The sequence below is a fragment of the Bombina bombina genome, chromosome 4, assembly GCF_027579735.1.
Source record: "Bombina bombina isolate aBomBom1 chromosome 4, aBomBom1.pri, whole genome shotgun sequence".
NCBI lineage: Eukaryota > Metazoa > Chordata > Amphibia > Anura > Bombinatoridae > Bombina > Bombina bombina.
This window is the reverse complement of record NC_069502.1, coordinates 531,319,183-531,337,892: the sequence shown is the minus strand read 5'-3', so window position 1 is coordinate 531,337,892 and position 18,710 is coordinate 531,319,183.

Genomic DNA, 18,710 nt, shown 5'->3' with positions numbered 1-18,710 from the left:
CCATACCCTTCAATCCTTCGGCATCTGCGACACAGCTCTCTCTTGGTTCTCTTCCTATCTGTCTAACCTTGCCTTTAGTGTAGCCTTCTTTGGGGCATCCTCTGCCCCGTTACCTCTTTTTGTTGGTGTACCACAAGACTCTGTCCTCGGTCCCCTTCTCTTCTCAATCTACACGTCCTCATTAAGTTCTTTAATAAAGTCCCATGGGTTTCACTATTATTTGTATGCAGATGATACACAAATCTACCTCTCTGCACCAAAACTATCTCCTTCCTTGCTAACCGGTGTCACTAACTGTCTCTCTCATATCTCATCTTGGATGTTATTTCACTACCTCAAGCTAAATCTCTCCAAAACTGAGCTTCTTATTTTCCACCCTTCTTCCAAAATATTCACCCCATGTCTCTATAACTGTTGATAACTGCATCATTGCCCGATGTCTTGGGGTCACACTTGACTCAGATCTTTCTTTCACTCCTTACATTCAGTCCTTGGCTAAAGCCTGCCGCTTCGACCTTAAAAACATTGCTAAAATCAGACTTTTCCTTACACAAGACACAACTAAGATTTAAATCCACTCTCTCATCCTTTCCCGCCTCAACCACTGCAACTCCATCCTCTCTGGTCTCCCTAGCTGCCACCTAGCTCCTTTACAATCCATAATGAATGCCTCTGCCAGGCTCATCTTCCTTAGATGTCGATCTTCATCTGCCGCACCTCTCTGCCAATCCCTTCACTGGCTTCCTCTTGCCTCCAGGATTAAACACAAAATTCTCACTCTGACACACAAAACCCTCAATTGCATTGCTTTCCCCTACATCTCAGACCTTGTTTCAAGATACTCTCCCTCCCGACCCCTTCACTACGCTCATGATCTCCTACACTCCTCCTCTCTTGTTACCAGTGACATGCGGTGAGCTAAGATGCTGGTGAGGCACCGGCTGTGATACCCCCAAGAAACACACACACACATATATATATATATATATATATATATATATATATATATATATATATATATATATATATATATCACCATATTTAGAAATTAAAGGGACATTATAGTTTAAAAACGACATACTCTTTTTCTGTAGAGCATGCAGTATTAAGACTAGTGACCTGCACCTCTATGTGTTTATCCCTATGTGTATATATAGTATAAGTACTGCACTGCTGGTCCTGAGTGGAAACTGCCACTAATACATTCAGCAGCACTAGTTAACCCACTGAATCAGGCTACTAGTGCTGATATTTGTATCAGTGTAAGTTTCCACTCAGGACCAGTGGTGTTGTGTGAGGCCTGAGTAGTACTTCTACTATATGTTTAACACCTTTTGCAGGGGGGAAAATATATAGTGGAGCAGAGTCTTAAAATAGCATGCTTTAATGAATTAGAATATGTCATATTCTTTTTAATATCTGCACCTGTTGTTCCACCCCTGGCAGCTCCCCCACTAGAAATGTTTGGGCCCCTTACTATACCAGTGATTGGGCCCCCCAACCACAGAAATACACATATAAACACACCCAGACACATTGTCTCACACACACACACACAGATACACTCTTATACACTCACACAAACACAGACACACACCGAGATGCACTCTTATACACTCACACAAACACAGACACACACACACAAATACACTTTTATACACTCACACAGACACACACACACACAGATATACTCTTATACACTCACACAGACACACACACACACACAGATACACTCACACAAACACAGACACACACACAGATACACTCTTATACACTCATACAAACACAGACACAGATACAATTTTATGCACACACAAATACAGATACACTCTTATACGCTCACACACGCACTTTTATACACTCACTCACACACACACACAGTGTCAAGCCTGGCATATACAGAGTAAAATTATTAAAACCAAAGAACAACATTGGAGAGTGTGAGAGAGAGATACTCATTAGGATCTGAACCTCTGTACCCTGGCAAATGGTTGACCACTAAATTGCAGTAGTTGTTATGTCTGCTAGCTTTTTTAAAATTTATTACTCACTATGCCCCAAATATATTTTAACACTTTGGAACTAAATATCTCCAAAGCTACTAAATACATACACATAGGCTTAATTTTCTTTCAAGAAACCCTAGAAGGTTAAAAGGTTTTAACTCAGATTTCAAAGTTTTTTTGTGGCTACCAATAACATATTGATCATATTACCCAGAGTTTTTTAGGGTTTTTGAAAAGTTGGCTTACAGTTATTTGTTTTACAAGAAAACATTATGCTATTTTTAGCAGAAGACCAGCTCCTGACATATAGCTGCTTATAATCCTCAGATTCATATATTTTAAAATAAAAATTAAATTAAAAGCAAAAAACAAACAAAACATAAATGCATAAGTTTCAAACAATACACAGAGCTTTTTTTTTTTTTTTTTTTTACTACTATGCAGGTTATGGCACAATAAGTAAATTATTACAGTGTTAGATCCACATCTCTGACAGTGGGCAAGAGTTATCAGAGAAGTTAAAGCAGATTTACTGTTTGACCAACTATATGCTGTGACTTAATATGCACCCTCTTTATTACATTGTCATGTACAGCTAAATATGTGTAAATCTGACCTCATGACACACTGGTCTCTAGTTATCAAGGTCTGGTGGACCTGATCTGACAGTGTGGATAAGGTCTGATAGACCTCGCTGAATACGGCGAGCAATACGCTCGCCGTATTCAGCATTGCACCAGGAGCTCACAAGAGCTGCTGGTGCAACGCCGCCCCCTGCAGACTCACGGCCACCAGCAGGGGGGTGTCAATCAACCCGATCGTACTCGATCGGGTTGATTTCCGGCGATGTGTGTCCGCCTGTTCAGAGCAGGAGGACAGGTTATGGAGCAGCGGTCTTTGTGACCGCTGCTTCATAACTGCTGTTTCTGGCGAGCCTGCAGGGCAAAGTCCAGAGTCCCTGGATAAAAGCATATTTTACTGGCTGACAGGTTGGGGAAAAAACAAACCAAAGCTGGCTTACCCTTCTCTCCAGAACCCTTCCATCTGCAACAGATGTCACATGATCACACATAAATAAAGTTATGCAGGGAGAGAAGAATTTCCACTAGAATAAGATTTGTAGTTGTTGTAGAACTAATAGGTTAAAACAGTTCTACAACAACAACTACAAATCATATTATAGCGGAAATTCTTCTCTCCCTGCCTAACTTTATTTTGAGCTGCTTCAGACCAAATGTTTAATTAGCAACTCTCTCAGGGACACCTTACCCCCCTCCATCTGCCCTGGCAGGTTTTAAAGAGTTACACATGTACAGGGCTAGCTGTCCGGACAAGGGTAGAAGCCTTGGTTTTGTTTTTCCTGTCCTGTGCTATTTCTAAATAAGCAGACAAGTAGTGACAATGGAGGGTGAGGGTCAAACACCACTGGCTCTATTTTAACCCTGATACTAATCAGCTTGCTTTTACACTGCACTGTGCTGGACAGAGAGAGACTGTAGATGAGATGCACAGGGACTGTGCTGCTAACTCTCACTGTGGGCTGACAAATGTAATGAGCATAGGAGTAGAACATATTAAAAACATGTGACCGGGCTACTTGTTAATACTCACAGTTTCAGCAGCTAGAAGTTCAGTCTGTTCAGGCAACGCATCTACCTGCATTAAACATCTCTTCTCGTTCTCTGGGCCAGTTCACACAATTCTAACTGCAGCTACACAAGGCATCCTAGCGGCAAGCTCCTCACCCCCCTTTCAAAAGCCCTCTAATAAAATGTAATACTGTTTGAGAGCTGGAATTAAAATGTAAAAATAAATAAAATGGGGAGAAATCAAACCATCTTAAGCTCATTTTTCCTATGCTTTGATGTAATGCGTCATGGGTGAAGGGCAGTTGGCCGGCCTACCTTACCATGCGGCAGCTCCACAATCTAGCCCACTGTCTCCCGCACAATCCCAGGATGCACAGAGTCAAAGACACAGTCACAGTGTTACATGTTACCTTCCCACCAGGCTGAGGCTCTGGCAGCCGCAGTACTAGTAAGGAAGTGGAACATGCCTCCAGGCCAGTCAATCCAGAGTGCACCAATCACTTCTCTTCATGTGCTGACACTCTGGACCTGATTGGCTCCCCAAGTCCCGAGGCTGCTTGAAGAAAAGCCTCCGGGAGCATTATGGGCAGCGCAAGGAGCTGGCTATAAGCAGTAACACTGGGTGGCGCTAGTTCCCTCTGCTCACTGATATGCAAATCCATGTAGCACGATGGAGGGCAGCTGAACGTCTCACAGTCTCTCAATTGCGCAACATGGTGTGTAAATTTATGCAACTTTCACTCCCAATAAATTTAACTGATAACGACATCTCCACACTTACTCAAAAATACCCCTATAGAATCCAAAACCGGGCTCTGAAATATTTAGGAATTTTTCTGTCATTAAAGTTAAATTACCTTCGCAAACTAAATTACGGATGATTAATAGAGGAATTTTTGTATTTGACCTCCTCTTGGCTTCTGAAACATATTTCTTGGCTAGGCAGAATAGCAGCGGCCAAAATGACGCTTTTGCCAAAGGCTCTCTACACCCTGCAAGCTCTCCCAATACCTGGAACTAGTGGACATATAAGTAAACTACAATTTATTATTGACACATATATCTGGCACTGTAGACCCCCCAGAATAGCGAAAAGTACAATGTACACCCATAGAGAAGAGGGAGGATTTGGTGTGATTAATATCCTCCTGTATAAGCAGGCGGCTTCTTTAAATCGCGTAATAGACTGGAGTAGACAAGGGGAAACTTCCTACAAAAGATGTGTTCACTTAGAGACACAACTATTAGAAACACCACACTTGGGTAGCATATGTTGGGCCCCACAAAAACCTCTGTGGGAATTGATAGACTCTTATCCGATACTGAAGGAAGTGTGGTCAGACTGGACACTAATACGAAATAAATTCCATTTAATTACTTCTAAATATTCACCATTAATTATTCTACACCCAAATAGGGAGTTCCCGGCAAATATACAGAAGTCACTAGCTGCTACGGACATACCACACTCTTTAATGAAGCACCTGCCTATTTGTCTATTAACGACACATAACCAGTTGGCTCCTCGTGACACACTGATATAAAGTGCATTAACTCCATTTAACTCATGGTTATATTACCATCAAGTAAGACATTTTCTGACTACTCATAAGTCAAAAACAAAGATATGCTCAGACAGCCTACAGTGTTTGAATCCTTTTGTACCTCACTGCTGCAACCTAAAAAGTTAATCTCATTAATGTACCAATATCTTCTTAAATCTCATTATCCCCATTTGCCGAATTATACTATTAAGTGGGAAAAAGAACTGAATTTGAGTTTCTCCGCCAAACAATGGTCGGTATGGTTTAAATACACAGCCAAATCTGCTCACTCCGCAGCAGGCTTAGAAACAAATTTAAAGGTTATCACTAGGTGGTACTTAACCCCCAGCAAATTAAAATATATGTTTAAAAATGCCAATGACAGATGTTGGAGGGGATGCGGGCGAACAGGTACGATGTACCATATCTGGTTGGAGTGCGAAGAGATAAATCTCTTTTGGGCTCAAATTGATATTCTTTGCTGAAAAGCATATCTAGATATGCTCAGTAGCTGCCAATTGGTTGCTGCACATAGAAGCCTTGTGTGATTGGCTCACCATGTGCATTGCTTTTTCTTCAACTAAGGATATCTAAAAAATGAAGCAAAATAAATAATAGAAGTAAATTATAATGTTGTTTAAATTTCTATTCTCTATCTGAATCATTAAAGAAAGATTTTGGGTTTAGTGGCCCTTTAACCCCTTAATGACCACAGCACTTTTCCATTTTCTGTCCGTTTGGGACCAAGGCTATTTTTACATTTTTGCGGTGTTTGTGTTTAGCTGTAATTTTCATCTTACTCATTTACTGTACCCACACATATTATATACCGTTTTTCTCGCCATTAAATGGACTTTCTAAAGATACCATTATTTTCATCATATCTTATAATTTACTATAAAAAAAATTATAAAATATGAGGAAAAAATTGAAAAAAACACACTTTTTCTAACTATGACCCCCAAAATCTGTTACACATCTACAACCACCAAAAAACACCCGTGCTAAATAGTTTCTAAATTTTGTCCTGAGTTTAGATATACCCAATGTTTACATGTTCTTTGCTTTTTTTGTAAGTTATAGGGCCATAAATACAAGTAGCACTTTGCTATTTCCAAACCATTATTTTTCAAAATTAGCGCTAGTTACATTAGAACACTAATATCTTTCAGGAATCTCTGAATATCCATTGACATGTATATATTTTTTTTTAGTAGACATCCCAAAGTATTCATCTAGGCCCATTTTGGTATATTTCATGCCACCATTTCACCGCCAAATGCGATTAAATACAAAAAATCGTTCACTTTTTTACTAATTTTTTCACAAACTTTTGGTTTCTCACTGAAATTATTTACAAACAGCTTGTGCAATTATGGCTTAAATGGTTGTAAATTCTTCTCTGGGATCCCCTTTGTTCAGAAATAGCAGACATATATGGCTTTGGCGTTGCTTTTTATTAATTAGAAGGCTGCTTAATGCCACTGCGCACTACACGTGTATTATGCCCAGCAGTGAAGGGGTTAATTATGGAGCATGTAGGGAGCTTTTAGGGATAATTTTAGCTTTAGTGTAGTGTAGTAGACAACCCCAAGTATTGATCTAGGCCAATTTTGGTATATTTCATGCCACCATTTCACCGCCAAATGCGATCAAATTAAAAAAAAAACGTTAAATTTTTCACAATTTTAGGTTTCTCACTGAAATCATTTACAAACAGCTTGTGCAATTATGGCACAAATGGTTGTAAATGCTTCTCTGGGATCCCCTTTGTTCAGAAATAGCAGACATATATGGCTTTGGCGTTGCTTTTTGGTAATTAGAAGGCCGCCAAATGCCGCTGCATTTCACACGTGAATTATGGCTAGTAGTGAAGAGGTTAATTATGTAGCTTGTAGGGAGCTTGCAGGGTTAATTTTAGCTTTAGTGTAGAGCTCAGCCTCCCACCTGAAACATGAGACCCCCTGATCCCTCCCAAACAGCTCTCTTCCCTCCCCCACCCCACAATTGTCCCCGCCATCTTAAGTACTGGCAGAAACTCTGCCAGTACTAAAATAAAAGCTATATTTGGGCTTTTTGTGTGTGTTTTTTTTAACATATTTACATATGCTGCTGTGTAGGATCCCCCCTTAGCCCCCAGCCTCACTGATCCCCCACCAAAGAGCTCTCTAACCCTCCCCCTCTGCCTTAATGGGCGCTATCTTGGGTACTGGCAGCTGTCTGCCAGTACCCAGTTTAGTGAAAAAATGTGCCTTTATTTTAAAAAAAAAGCCCTTTTCTGTAGTGTAGCTTCCCCCCCCCAAGATCAACCCCCCACCCCTTCCAGATCTCTTAGCTGTTTATTTACAGCTTTCAAAACGTTTTATTTTTTTACTTTTGAAAGTTTATTTTTCTGTAGTGTAGCGGTTCCCTCCCGCTCCCGCCCCGTGCACGCGCCCGCCCGCCGCCCCCCGTGCACGCGCGCGCTCCCGTGTGCACTCCCGTGTGCGCTCCCGCCCCTCCCGCCCCCGATCCCGCCCCCCTCCACTCCATTCGGCACATCGATGGCCGCCCACCCGCCTCCCAGGCTTGCTCCCACCCACCAATGATACCGGCCACCGATGTCCGGTGCAGAGAGGGCCACAGAGTGGCTCTCTCTGCATCGGATGGCCAAGGGGGGTTATTGCAGGATGCCTCGATATCGAGGCATCACTGCAATAACCAGAAAGCAGCTGGAAGCGAGCAGGATCGCTTCCAGCTGCTTTCCAGACCAAGGACGTACGCCACACGTCCTCGGTCATTAACTGTATTTTTTTTGAGGATGTGTGGCGTACGTCCTTGGTCGTTAAGGGGTTAATACAGACTAAAAAGTAAAAACATTTAGAAATGCGAATTTTAAGCTTGAAAGCTGTTTTGCCTTGCAGGGTTCTGGATGTGAATGAGAGACAAAAAATACAAAAAAATGCTTAAACAAATTTTTGAGGAATTTCTCTTTATACTGATAGTTTCTTTTATAATCAAGCTCGGAGTGACAAATTTAATTTTTTAAGTTGCAGGGCTGCTTTAGGTTTAATAAGGCCTTAGTCAAATTTCCGATTTGAGGCCTCTCGTATTTTTTTTTATTGTTTTAGTGCATTAAAGATATTCCTATATTTTATACCTAGCCATGTGGAGGACTTTTTGTCTTTATTTATGTTATAATGTATGTTTTAAAGTTCTTGTGCAATGAGGAAAGTCAGAAAGACAAGCTGACAGAGGCCCTGATATTCAAAACATTGAGATATTCAATGAAAAGGGTCGTCTCTGAGCAATGCTGGCGAGCGGCGATGTCTCTCCCATAAAAGTTAATGGGAGTGTAAAGTCACCACCGAAATTGCCGACACCACCGCTCGTCTGCATTTTACTGCGGCCTGGGGTCGCCTATTTGAAGTGTGCCTACACAGCGCAGACAGTGCACTCACTGAAACTAAAAATAGTTTCCATGTAGGCACACTTCAAATATAGTTTTATTACACTTACTCTAATTATTTCAGGCAATGTAGTCTCAGCAGCTGATAGCAGGCGAGACAAACATGGCCACTACCCTCCTTGCAACCTGCACTTTGCTGATTCAAACATATCAATCGATATAAAACACTTCATGCATACAAACATAGGACTTATTATATCTCCTCCTATTGGACTTTAAAAGTACAGAAACTATAAAGTGTGATCCCTCTTCATTGAAAACATTGTATCTGTCCTAGAAGGCATTTATGTGAATTTAGGTTTTATGTCCCTTTAATTCATTTTTCCCATTGCATTTTCATGTGTTTTGTTATTCAAACTAGCAAGTGATAATGGTTTATTTCAGGTCTCAAAAAGCACTACATTATACACCAGCATTTTGGATTGTGATCGTGCACAATACTTAACTCACCACTTGGGGGCCGATTTATGAAAGTATCAATCTTGGTGCATTCGCTGGAGTCAATACACTCACCAGACATCGCTGCTGCAAATCCACATACGATGCCCTTATTTATTAAAAAGTCTGTCAAAAGCACACGCATCAAAAAATTGTGCTCCACTTGTAATTTAGCCTATTTTGCATTGAATTTTGCCTGAAAAAAAGAACAAAAACCTAATGGAATTTGGTTTTCTATGCAGTAAAGGGGGAATTTCTGATGTCTATGTAATTATAAACAGTACTCCATAAGGTGTTACCAGCTTCCAAAATAAAATGTTGATGTAAATTGATACCTTTAATTATTAAGTTTTAACTTTTTTATATACTGTATATGCTGTATATTTTTTTACACACACTAGTAAGAACGTAATGTTCTTATATTTATTACTACCATACAGTGAGACATAATATATTAATCCACAATGGTTGTTTATTATCAATAGTTTATTATCAGTTTTCTCATCTTTGAATTTTAAACCAAGATTACTGTTTAATAGGTTTATATATAAGGGGAAAAAAAATCTATAATAATGTATTTAAAAATATTAGCAATATAATATCCAGTGCCGTTTCTAAACAAATCTAAATTACCTTGCATAGATTTTGTGATTACAGTAAAAATTAAACAAAGTAATATTGTTATGCAGTTTCAGTGCATCTAAGTGAGACCAGCGCTAAGTCAAAGAAAACTTTTATAACTCTGCTTCTCTTTAACTCTGTGGGCTCCATTTATCAAGCTGCGAATGTAGTGCTTTTGCGGCAAGCTCACATGAGCGAGCCTTCAGCTGCTCAAGGAAGATGGTTATCTTTCCTTTTTTTTTTAAAAAAACACATCTATAAAATTTAGTTTAACATACCTTACAAAAAGAGTTTAAATACAATTTTTTTAAAAATGGGGAGACTGGCTATTTTTTATTGGTTAAAGGGGTATGAAACCCAATTTTTTTCTGTCAGGATTTATATACAGTATGCAATTTTAAACAACTTTCCAGATTATGTCTATTAATACATTTTCATAGTTCTCTTAGTATACTTTGTGGAAGGTGTAGCAATTCACTACTGGGCGCTATGTGAACACATGAAAATAGACATATATGTGCAGTCACCAATCAGCAGATAGCTCACAGTAAAGCATTGCTATTCATGAGCCTATCTAGGTATTCTAATTACCAAAGATACCAAGAGACAGAAGCAAATTAGATAATAGAAGTAATATGGAATATTGTTAATCATCCCATGCTGTATCTGAATCATGAAATAAAAATGTCTGGCTTCATGTCTTTTTAAAGCACCCCACCCAAGCTCAAGTGTACTCATGATATTGTATTGGAGTTGTATATAAAGCCAGGGAGCTTAATTCTATTATACTTCCTGTTTTCTTTAACTAGTTGGTCCCTTTGGCTTCACCTCCAAAGATATATTTAAACTCTTTTTGAAAGGTGTACTAAACCGAACTGGGGTGTACTCATGACAGTGTATTGTATATAAAGCCAGCAAGTCTCATTCTATTATAAAGAGAATAAGGAATGATTCAGTCCATAAAGGAAAAGTATTGTAGTGTTAGGACCAGTTAACATTTGGACACTTGTAAGTTGGTGACAAACTAAGCAGAACATGGTCATCGTGTGTGACTAAGATCCCAATTTTTAATATAAAGGGGGATATTTATCAAAGCCTCAATTATACTTCATTCGCCGGCACCAATGCGCTCGCCTAACATCGCGGCCGCGGACCTGAATATGATCTCCATATTTATAAAAAAGCCGGGAAAATGCTGCACACCAAGTATGGGACGATGAGCATCGGACTGTTGTTAACTAGCAGTCATCAATCTCGCTGCTATTTCGCTTTTTACCAACTTTATTTATACCATGTCACTAAATGCCCCTACTATACTAAAATGTTTAAACCCTATCCCGCCGCTCACGGACCCCGCCGCAACCTAAATAAAGTTATTAACCCCTATTCTGCCGCTCCCGAACCCCGCAGCCACTAAATAAAATTATTAACCCCTATCCCGCCGCTCCTGGACCCCACCGCCACTAAATAAAGTTATTAAACCCTAATCCTCTGGCTTCCCACATAACTACCATTAAATATACCTATTAACCCCTAAACTGCCAGCCCCCCACATCGCCATAAACTAAATTAAGCTATTAACCCCTAAAACTAACAACCTGCTAACTTTACATTAAAATTACAACATCCCTATCTTATAATGAATTAAAACTTACCTGTAGAATTAAAATAAAGTATATTAAACTATTAATTAACCTACCCTAACTATTATACTAAAATTACATTAAACTAGCAAATTAAATTAACTATATTACATATTAAAAAACCCTAACCCTACTCAAATGATTTAAATCTAGTATTAAAAATTACTAAATTGCAAAAAAAATAAATGCTAAGTTACAACCCCCCCACAAAATTACGAAAAAAAAGCACAGTATCAAAAATAAAAACAAATTATTCCCTATCTAATAGCCCTATAAAAGCTCCCCATTGATCTGAAAAGGACATTTGCTAAAATCCTATTAGCTGTTCCAATCAGTCAATAGGATTTGAGCAGCCCTCATCCTATTGGCTGTTCCAATCAGCCAATAGGATTAAGCTCTCATCCAATTGGCTGATTGGAACAGCCAATAGGATGAGAGCTGCTCAAATCTTATTGGCTGATTGGAACAGCCAATAGGATGAGAGCTGCTCAAATCCTATTGGCTGTTTGGAACAGCCAATAAGATTTTAGCAGCGCTAATCCTATTGGCTGATTGGAACCTTTCAGCCAATAGGAATGCAAGGGATGCCATCTTAGATGACTTCACTTGCATTCAAGTTCCAGTTTACAATGGTGACCATTTTGAAGAGGAGCTCCACGCCGGATGGATGAAGATAGAAGAGGCCGCATGGATGAAGACTTTGACGGATGGATGAAGATGGAAGAGGCCATCCTGATGAAGACTTCTTGCCCCACGGATGAAGACTTCTTGCAAGCTGGATGGATCCTTTAAGCGGGACTTCAATAACTGTAAGTGGATCCTTGGGAGTTAGTGTTAGGTTTATTTAACTTTTTTTGGGTGGGTTTTATTTTTAGAGTAGGGTTTGGGCATGTAAAAGAGCTAAATGCCCTGTTAATGGCAATGCCCATACAAATGCCCTTTTCAGGGCAATGGGGAGCGTAGGTTTTTTCCATAAGCTTTTTATTTGGGGGGGTTGGGTGGGTGATGGGTTTTACTGTTAGGGGGTATTTGTATTTTTTTTAAAGGTAAAAGAGTTGATTTCTTTGGGCCAATGCCCAGCAAAAAGCCCTTTTAAGGGCCATTGGTAGTTTATTGTAGGCTAGGGCGGTTTTTATTTTGGGGGCTTTTTTATTTTGATAGGGCTATTAGATTAGGTGTAATTCTTTTTTATTTTTGATACTGTGGTTTGCTTTTTTTTGTAATTTAGTGTTTTTTTTATTTTTGTAACTTAGCATTTATTTTTTTTGTAATTTAGTAATTTTTAAATAATTTGAGTAGGGTTAGGGTTTTTTAATATGTAATATAGTTAATTTAATTGCTAGTTTAATGTAATTTTAGTATAATAGAGTAGGTTAATTAATAGTTTAATATACTTTATTTTAATTCTACAGGTAAGTTTTAATTCATTATAAGATAGGGATGTTGTAATTTTAATGTAAAGTTAGCGGGTTGTTAGGTTTAGGGGTTGATAGCTTAATTTAATTTATGGCAATGTGGGGGCTGTCGGTTTAGGGGTTAATATGTTTAGTTAATGGTAGTGATGTGGGAGGCCAGAGGTTTAGGGGTTAATAACTTTATATAGGTTGCTGCAGGGTCTGGGTGCGGCAGTATAGGGGTTAATAACTTTATTTAGTTGCGGCGGTGTCGGGGAGCGGCGGGATAAAGGTTAATAACATTATGTAGGTGGCGGCGATGTCGGGGCTTATATTAGGGTGTAAACGTTGCTAGTTTTCTACCATAGAAATCAATGGGATATCTGGCAGCATCGAACATGAGCTTTCGCTGCTTTCAGACTCCCATTGACTCCTATGGCATCCGCGGCCTCCAGGGTGGCGGATTGAAAACCAGGTACGCTGGGCTGGAATAGCCGCAAGCTTACCGGTTAACTATTTGATAACTTTGTAATGACGGAACCATCTATCTGTGTCGGATTGAGATCGGTGGATCGTATGTTTCGTCACAGATTTCAACTTTTGCCAGTCTGTAGGCTTTGATAACTAGGTTGAATCAAGTTTGCCACAATTACGCTGCGGAATTTCAGCGTATTTGCGGTTGACGGCTTGATAAATATCCCCCAAAGGCATTTGTGATTTTTGCAGGCAATTTTTGGCAGCATTTAAAAATGTTTTTTTATTTACAAGTGTATGTGCTCCAATACCCCCAATTCTATATACAGTATATATGGCCATTTACATATAATGATGTTATAAAGAAATGCTTCAAGTAAATGAAGACAGTTATATATTGCGATTACTTATACTTTTAATTTTGATTACAATTCTTGTCCTAAGAGAATGAAATTGTTTGTCACTTTTGTCTTTGGCCTCTTGATCTTTAGGTGGGCTGAGTGGGATTGCACCGAGGACATTGGGGAAATAAATCAATTGCAGAGAGTGTGGTCAAGAAATATGGCATCATCTTAGAGAAGATGGACTTAAACATTCCGCTGATGTCTTAATGCTGTTAAATTATTTCACGTGTTGTAATGGAAACAAATGTGATGTACTTTTGATCATTAAAGGGACATTGAACCCACATTTTTTCTTTCGTGATTCAGATAGAGCATGCAATTTAAGAAACTTTCTAATTTACCCCTATTATCTATGTTTCTTCTTTCTCTTGCTATCTTTAGATGAAAAATAAGGCATCTAAACTTTTTTTCTTGGTTCAGACCTCTGGACAGCAGTTTTTGATTGGTGGATGAATTTATCCACCAATCAACAAGGACAACCTAGGTTGTTCACCAAAAATGGGCTGGCATCTAAACTTACATTCTTGCATTTCAAATAAAAATACCAATGGCTAGATTTGGAGTTTGGCGGTAGATGGGTTGCTAACGCCACGCGTGTTTTATGTCTAACGCACGGCATTGTTTGACTCCGGTATTTAGAGTACAAAAAAGACCATCTAACGATGCTCCTAATGCGTGTATGTCACACGCGGAATCCTGCCCGCGTTAGACAGTCTCCCATAGAGATCAATGGAAAAGCAAAAAAATAGCTTTTTTCACCTAACACTCGATCTCGCGAGAATACGCACAGCTCGGTCATATGACGCATACCACATCACGCCGCAAATGTCACACAACAATCAATCAACAAAGCACACAAGCATTACACATTCACAAGCGGGGGGATTTTTAATAAAATTTAATACGGGGAATACGCATATACTTTAAGATGCGGAAATTCGCAAAATAACAACAAGGAATAAAAAATATATACATACACTAGAAAAATAATCGCATTCAATATCACTATATATTAGGACAAACATACATATACAACACTTCACTAATAACACACCATCGCAAATTCACATTTAAACAGAATACTATTGGACAATGTTAGAGAAAACGACCATTATGACATCATCGCATTCTACACATTACACAAATACTAACTCCAAATGAGCATGCGCAAATTCACACAACTAATACACATTGCACTAATATTAATTGCTAATAAAGCACACCTGAACACAATTTACAACGGAAATTGGTACATCATTAAACATTTACACAGGGTATATAAGCACCACACAAGCAGGGCTTCTTTGACTGTGTTGCTGGTGGGTCTTTGGAGATTGGAGGTTTAAGATTAGAGAGTTGGTGCATTATTGTGAGTGAGTTAGTGTTAGCGTGAGAGAGTCAGTTGTTAGTGTTATCGTGAGTGAGTTAGTGGGAGTTAGTGGGAGTGGGAGAGAGTCTGTTAGTGTGAGCGTGAGTGAGTTAGTGGGAGTTGTTAGTGAGAGTTGTTAGTGGGAGCGTGAGTTAGTGGTAGTTAGTGAGAGTTAGTGGGAGTGTTTGTTAGTGAGAATTAGTAGTAGTGTGTTAGTGAGAATTAGTAGTAGTGTGAGTTAGCGAGCGAGTGATTTTTCTGTACACGTAACACATTTACACGCAAACACATTCAATACATACATACACTTATTGTTAGGGCTTAGTTGGTTAAAGATCTTTCAACTATTGCAGTGGATCTACAGCTGCGGATCAGATGTAATGTTTCACTCAGCACTTAATTAACATATGACAATGTTAACCATAATGGGGCTCAGAGTGAGTTAATAAACTTTAAGTCTATGTGGAGACTTGGAGAAAAATAAAGGAATAACTTAATATGTTAAGTATCCAAAAAGAAACAGATTAATAAAGTAATTCTTTCTGATGAATTGTGGAAAAGTATCAGTTCGTATGTATCACAATACAATTTATGTAGCAGTTCATCTGTGACCAATAATTAGTGAGGTGTGCGCCAAAGATTTAAAGTCACAATAAGATGTTACACAACTCAGTTAGCTGTAGTGAGTTAGACGTAGGTTACCTGTTGAATTGGCTGAGAGCAGAGAATTCGAGAGGCACTTCGAGACAACAGCTGATAGGCGGTGAGTGACAGCTTACTGAAAACCGGTTGCGGTTGGCGTCTGACGTCACAGGTATGAAGTCCGCGGGAGAAATAAACTCACGAATCTTCTGGTAATGTTGAAAAGGCACTCGGATGTTTGAAGTATAATCCTGGCTTGATAATATGTGAGGAAATGTAACGGAAATGTATACCGTAACCAAAGTAGTGAAAATAGAACACCGTAGCAAGGTGTCAGTTTCCCTTGAATAAAGTTTTGAACTATTTTCCAATAATGTAGCTTGGAATAAGCAGGAGCTCAGTTTGTAGCAGAGTTACCTAGGGATAAAACTCAATTACTAAGCACCTGGCTGGCGTCAGGGGAACACTTAAATAGGCTAGGAGGAACTAAAAGGTAAAGGTGGTATTGGTAATTGTATGACACTTAACATAAGGTGGAATAGTGAGTTCTGACAGATTGCCCCCTTCACTCAAGCCGTCCCACGGCTTGTAAGTGAGGTCTATGAGGATTCCTTGAATGGAAGCGAGACACCAATCGGGGAGCGTTCACAAGATTATGGTGTTCCCATGTGTCTTCATCTGAAGAGTACCCCTTCCAACTGACAAGGTATTGTAGATCCCCTTTATATAAACGTGAATCCAAAATATCGCTCACTTCATAAACGTTAGGGTCTAAAGACTGAACTTCAGGAGGTAGTAGTTGAGTACCAGTGTTTTTTGCAGGTTTCAATAAGGAGACGTGGAATGTAGGATGGATGGCAAGAGTGGTAGGAAGTTGTAAAGTGACAGCATTTTGGTTGATGATACGTATAATACGAAATGGTCCTATAAAGAGGCTTGCTAGTTTCTTGCTTGGGGTCTGCAATTTTAGATTTTTTGTGGATAGGCAGACCCAGTCTCCAATTGAATATTGTGGGGATGGCCTTCTTCTGAGGTCATAATACTTCTTTTGTCTTTCTTGAGCTGTTTGTAGATTCCTTTGTAATAGTTGCCAGTTTTCAGTAAGTCTATCAGTTAGATCCTCCACATTTGGGTTTAAAGAAGAGTCTTTTGTTGAGAGACTAATTTTTGGATGGTATGCATAATTCGCGAAGAATGGACGAATTGAGAGAGTTGTTATATGCGAATTCTGCAGTTGAAAGGAATTTCTTCCAGTCTGTTTGGTGGTAGGCACAGTAGCAGCGCAGATACTGTTCAAGCCACTGGTTTAAGCGCTCTGTTTGGCCATTAGTCTGAGGGTGGTAAGCGGTGGTATAACGGTGTTCAATCTGTAACTTGTTGCAGAGGTTCTTCCAGAAACGAGAGGTAAATTGAGTTCCCCTGTCAGAATTAAGGATTTCTGGTATCCCATGTAGTTTAATAATGTTGTCTATAAATAGTTGTGCGGTTTCAGCTGAGGTTGGCAATTTGTGGTGCGGTATAAAATGAGCCATCTTGGTAAACAAATCGATAACCACCATTAAAGTGCTCATTCCAGCTGAAGTAGGTAATTCAACTATAAAATCTATACCCAGATGAGTCCAGGGTCTTTGTGGAACTTGTATGGGCATCAGTAATCCATAAGGAGGACGTCTCTTCGATTTTGAAGTGATACATCTAGTGCAATTTTGTACATAGTTACGAACATCCATGGCCATATGTGGCCACCAATAAGTCCTTGAAATGAGGTTTAAAGTTCTTTGAATACCAGGGTGTCCAGAAAGAGGGGAATTGTGATGTTCCTTCATTAAATTTTGTCTTAACTGCTCAGGTATATATAATTTGTCTGAATTGTAATATAGACCATCATTTCCTAGTGTTATTTCTTTAGGTAAGTCTTGTTCAGCATGTATGGCCTTTTGATAAACGGATTCAGAAAATGATGAGATGCCTAAGAACTTCTCGTGGGGTATCATCACTGTAGGGCTACCTTCCGAAGGAGGTTTAGGGTGTCTTCGGGAAAGAGCGTCCGCCTTTCCATTACGGTTAGCTGGTCTGTAAATGATTTGAAAATGAAATCTGCTAAAGAAAAGACTCCACCTCACCTGTCTAGCTGAGAGGGTCTTATTTCTCTGGAGGTATTCCAAATTTTTGTGGTCGGTATAAACTATAACCGGTAAGAGTGTACCCTCTAGAAGATGCCTCCAGTATTCAAAAGCTCTTTTAATGGAGAGTAACTCCTTTTCCCCAATAGGGTAATTCCTTTCAGGAGGAGACATAATTTTTGAATAGAAGGCTATAGGGTGTAGAGGTTTGGTTAAATTTTCTCTTTGGGATAAGACAGCTCCTAAGGCGTAGTCTGAGGAGTCCACTTCAAGAAAATACTGTAAAGCAGGATCAGGGTGACGCAATATTGGAGCCGTAGTAAAGGAGTGTTTTAAGAATTCAAATGCTTCATTTGCCTTTGAGTTCCACCGATAGGTAGTTGTACTGCCCGTAAGGATGGTAAGAGGTTTAGCGATAGAGGAATAATTTTTTATAAATTTTCGATAATAATTGCTGAAACCTAAGAAGCGTTGGAGATCCTTTCGGGTTTGTGGAATAGGCCAATCTTTTACTGCTTCAACCTTGTCTTGTTGCATCTCGATGCCTTCAGAGGAGATGTTGTAACCAAGGAAAGATATCTTTTGAGTGTGAAATAAGCATTTTTCAGCCTTTGCATAAAGTCGATGTACTTGTAATCTTGAGAGTACCCAGCTGACGTGCTTAATATGATCTTGAAGGTTTTGGGAGTAGATCAGGATGTCATCCAGATAGACTACGACACAGATGTCTAACAGGTCTCTGAAGACATCATTGATGTAGTGTTGGAAAGTGGCTGGTGCATTGGTAAGGCCAAATGGCATAACTAGGTACTCATACAGACCGTATCGAGTCCTAAAGGCAGTCAACCACTCATCTCCCTCTCTTATGCGTATGAGGTTGTAGGCCCCCCTGAGATCTAGTTTGGTGAAAATCTTAGCTTTGTGAAGGCGTTCTATGAGCTCGGGTATTAATGGGAGAGGGTACCTATTCTTAACAGTGATTTTGTTTAGGTCTCTGTAGTCTATGATCGGACGT